Source organism: Rousettus aegyptiacus, unplaced genomic scaffold (genome assembly GCF_014176215.1).
Source record: "Rousettus aegyptiacus isolate mRouAeg1 unplaced genomic scaffold, mRouAeg1.p scaffold_m13_p_3, whole genome shotgun sequence".
NCBI classification, from domain to species: Eukaryota; Metazoa; Chordata; class Mammalia; order Chiroptera; family Pteropodidae; genus Rousettus; species Rousettus aegyptiacus.
Genome location: NW_023416306.1, coordinates 11,227,689 through 11,232,487, shown reverse-complemented (window position 1 = coordinate 11,232,487; position 4,799 = coordinate 11,227,689). Strand labels below are relative to the sequence as shown.

At 39.2% G+C, this 4,799-nt stretch overlaps 1 long non-coding RNA gene across 1 annotated transcript; it reads left to right on the top strand.

The window, feature by feature from the left end:
• The first annotated feature begins 320 nt into the window (after positions 1 to 320).
• Positions 321 to 3,724, top strand: LOC107516318. Its single transcript, XR_001598268.2, has 3 exons — positions 321 to 1,933; positions 2,837 to 2,944; positions 3,273 to 3,724. It is a non-coding gene; the product is annotated as an uncharacterized LOC107516318 (long non-coding RNA).
• The last annotated feature ends 1,075 nt before the right edge of the window (positions 3,725 to 4,799 follow it).

The following is a 4,799-nucleotide window of genomic DNA, read 5'->3' as shown; positions in this document are numbered from 1 at the left end:
ATGCCCTGAGGAAACCCAGCGCGCCAGATCCAGGCTGAAGCCCCGCCCCTTCCCTCAGCCCGGCCAATCATCGCCAAGTACCGAGAAAGAACACGCCCCCTCGCCTCCGCCCATCCGCCCTTTCCAAGCGGGCGGGTAGAGGGCGATCCCGGTGGGTCCGAGGGTTGAGGAGAGTTGCCAGCGATGCTGGGGTCCCGGCGGCGGGGGGCGGGAGGGGCAGCACTGCAAAAGGGGAGCGGAGGCCACTAGGCGTGGGGTGTGGGCTGGGGATCTTGCGGGGAGGGGGGTGGCTGAGGGGATAGCCTGAGGAAAAGGTGCGAATAAGAAAAAGGCGCCCTTCTAGACAGACGAATTGGAGGGGAAAAAATGGCGCCCTCCCTGGGCGGGTGGGTCCGAGTAGTGGGAAAGAGACGGAGGGGCATCAGGTGGCCTAAGTAAGGGGCACTGAGACCATCCCGGACCTGAAGGGGAAGGAACCGACGCACCCACCCTCGAGCCAAGGGAATGAGTTCGAGTGAGGTGCGTTTACTCAAACATTTGGCGCACCTGCCGCTTGCCAAGCAGCGTGCTCATTATTGGGTACCACGGGCAAGGCTGTACAGTGCCCATCTGCATGGTTTTTATAGTTTTGTGGACAGGCAACAAAGTAAACTAACCAAATCATTACACCTGGCGAAGAACGCGATGAAGGGAAGGGGGTACTAAGTGAATAGCAGATGGCATCGACTTTAGTTAGGGGGACAGGGAAAGCCTATGTAAGGAGGCGGCGTTGAGGTGTGACCTGAAAGATGAGAAGGTGCCAGCCTTGGAAAGGGAGGCAGGCCGTTTGCGGAGGTCGTAGAGAATCTCCAGGCAGAAGGAAAGTAGTTGTAGGGTATTCCCAACCTCAAGCTATCTGTTGGGTTGTGGCTGAAACCTCACATTTGACAACCAGCCTATGTTTTAGTCTTTATGACTTATCCTAATGCAAAATGTTCAGAGGATATTGATGTACACCACAAGGTGCGTTTTTAAAAACAGTTTATTTTGAAGTAAATACAAATTCACAGGAAGTTGCAGAGACAGTACAAAGAGGTTATGTGTGTTCTCTACCCAGTTTCCCCCCAGTGGTTACATCAAGGCCAGGAAATTGACAGTGGCAAACAGATGTGTGTATAGTTCTATACCATTTTATCACTTGCATAGATTTCAGATAACCACCATGGCAATCAAGATACAGAGCTATTCCATCACTACAAAGATTCTCCCCTTGACTTTTTTTAATGTGTTCAATATTTGGCCGTGTAATACCTAACACTTTGTGGTGTTTGGATAATATGAAATAGTAGACTTTCTCTCTGATTGTAGCTCCGGAGCCTTGTGGCTGTCAGGACCGAAACTGTAACAGGTGTTAAGAGAGCAACTGCTCATCTTTGCTTTGGGGTGCACACTCTAGTGTGTGATAAAAGCCTGGTGCAGAGCTCTAAGTGTGACTTCCAGTCGCTTATGGGCAAAGAAATTTATATTCCTGTGGATATAATACAGCTTGTACAATCATTTGGTTTATAAGCCTCCTAGATAAGGAGGGGAGTATAGTAATTTAATGACCCTTCTTCTCTAAATCATCCTTAAGAAAGTCTACAGCTTCATTTTTTCCATTCTATAATGAATGAACCCCAGAGGCATGAACTTCCTGTTTATGCTATGGTTCCCAGAAAGGAGGAGCAAATGCACAAGCAGCTAATTAAAACCTTCAGTTGAGGAGGGTTTATTTCCAAATTGCATATCATGAAAAAATATTTAGCTTTCATTTTTGCTGGAAAGGAAAATATTTCGAAATGAATTAATGTTTGTATTCCTACCTGCTAACTTTGCTCAAGTGTCTAGGCAATCCCAACAGCATCACTTCTGGAGAATTAGAGAAGAGGCTTCTCCCTTTGGGACAAAGACTTTGGTAAACACTTGTTGGCTCTGATTTCAGATTGCATCAGTTTGGGAGCTGATTCCAGGCCCCAAACTGAGAACAAGCTTTGACTTGATTTTTAAGTTATTTTCAGACTAGATGAGAGTTTCCTGATGTTGATTTAAAATGTTGAATTTCTCTTGCCCATAAAACTGGTGGATTCTGGTTTTCTTATGTATATGCTGTATAAATGTATTGGTTAAACATACTTTAAAAACAAACATGAGTGTGTCATCCTCTCACTTGGGAGGAATTTCTAATCTTAAATTTTCTTCCAGTAATGATTAGAAGTTAGAATGGGTTTTGTGAACTTTATGTTTCAGAAATGGAGACATAAAATTACAAATAATTTGAAGACATAATTACTTATAATCTTATCACCTCTAACAGACCTATTATAATTTTGATGAATTCTTCCTTTAGTTATTTAAAAGATATTTGCATATAAGTTAAAATCAGAGTACTTTATATATTCCATATTCCTTTTATGTTTTATTTTGCTGTTGTTTTTCTAGCATATTCAGGGTACCAAATTGAGTATTGATGGATGGTGATAGTGATGACATTAAGACATGGAGCTCAGTTTGAACACAGACATGCACCATGAATCCATAATTGAATAAGTCAGAAGGAAATTTAATTAGTCTTTTTCCTGTGTCCACACAAGAAATGCTTAAATAAGAACAACGGGAAAGTCCTGATTTATTTTTTTCCTTTAAATCGAGAACTAATCCTTTAGTGAAATTAGCTAACCACATAATTTTGAGAGAACAACAATACCAGCAAGTTACATCTGTGGCATTTCCCCCAGGATGGGACTAATAAGTTTGATCTGTTTCTCTATGTGGATTAATTCACATTTATTGTATTACAGCAGCTTTTTTGTCTTCCTAGCTCTTCTCATAAGGAAATCATTCCAGGAATTGAATCATAACAAGAGTTTCACCAGAGGATTTTATACATTTGAGCTGTGGCGGCAGATGAATTATACCACAACACTTGGTAAGAGTACTGGAAGTTCAGGTTCGCAGGTTTTGTGAAAATAAAAAGCGTTTTCTTAAATATTGGTGGTATTTAATAGTCATCTATGGGATGAATTTTATTAATCTGCTTTATTAGTTGACAGAAAATATTTATTGAACACCTATTATTTGCTAGGCATTGTTCTAGTTGCTTGAGATATACCAGTGAACAAAAAAGACGAAAATTCCTGCCCTCATGGAGCTTATGTTCTAGTATTCTTTTCCACATGTATTAGTTTGCTAGGGCTTACATATCAAAGTACCACAGACTGGAGGACTTAAACAATAGAAGTTTATTTTTCTTATAGTTCTGGAAGCAAGAAGTCCAAGATCAAGGTTCAGCAGAGTTGGTTTCTTCTAAGGGGCCTGAGAAAGGATCTGTTCCAGGCTTGTCTTCTTGACTTGTAAGTAAGTAGTTGTCTTCCTGTATCCTTGCATTGTCTTCTCTCTCTCTATGTGTCTGTGTCCAGATTTCTTCTTCTTATAAGGACACCAGTCATATTGGATTGGGGTCCATCTTAATGACCTCCTTTTAACTCAGTTACCTCTTTAAAGACCCTATCTCCTAATACAGCCACATTCTGAGGTACTGATGCTTAGGACTTTAACATATGAACTGAGGTAGGGAGCAGACAGTTCAGCCCACAGTATCACATATGACTGTGGTGTATCCAAATCTTTGTCTTGCCTGTTTTCTCACATCCCTGAGACAATCAAAGCCATTTATACTTGCCTGAAAAATGTATCCAGGTAACCTGAAATTATGAGTGATTATTGTTTTAGAAATGATTTATTTTTAATTAATATTTTAAAAGTTCTTGGTTAGGGAGGATTACTCTACTTGGAATGTTGCTCCATCTAGTGTCCACCATATTCTACTACTTTTGTCAAAGTTATAAAAATGAATAAAGGGTAACTATGTTGGAAAAAGGGTTCATTGTTCAACAGGTTATTATTCACAGGGCACTAAGGATTCATGGTAAAATACATATATATATACATATTTTCAAACACTGTATGTGGAAGGAAAATGAGGCCTATATAATGACATTTTTAATAATTCAAGTAATATCGTTATCTTCGATTACCATCACCACCAATTATTATTTATTTTTATCCCTTGGGGAAACTGAGACCGGATTCAATCACTTGTCCAAGATCTCACAGGTTATAAATGGTGTTTGCCACAAGTCTATTTGACTTCAGAGTTTAAGCTTTTAATCATTCATAATAAATAAAAAGAAACAAAAAGATTCAAACATTTCATAATATATTCCTCAGAAGTGACACATCTAAGCCTACACCTAAGTGGGTACTCAAGTTTGCCTTTAATCTTGATATATACTTAACTTTTATACTGAAATGATACCTCTTTGTTCAGTGTTTGTATCATTATTGACATGCTGTGTCAAAATGTGTTTGTCTTAGCTATTGAATTTATAAAGGACATAATCCACAGCCAGGTCAGTATTTTATAGTTTATTTCATTGTACATCTTGAATTACATTGAAAATTTTAAATAACTTTAAAATTTTGGATTTCTTTGTAACTAAACAAATAATTTTTGTTTTTTTTATTGTATAAGTTAAATGGGGTGGCTAAACTGCCTGGAGACATCAAGAAAGGCTTCTGTGGAGAACTGAGTTTAGTAGGATAAATACAAATTAGAAAAGGATGTTTTCGGAATATAGAAAAGCCCTGGTAAATGCATGAGTATGATAAAGCTTAATATTTTGGGGGAAATGTAAGTAGTAAGATATGCAGGAAGTGGAATTGATAAGAGATGACAATGGACTAAAAGTCATATGCCAAACAGAAGGTAATTATGAAGCCAC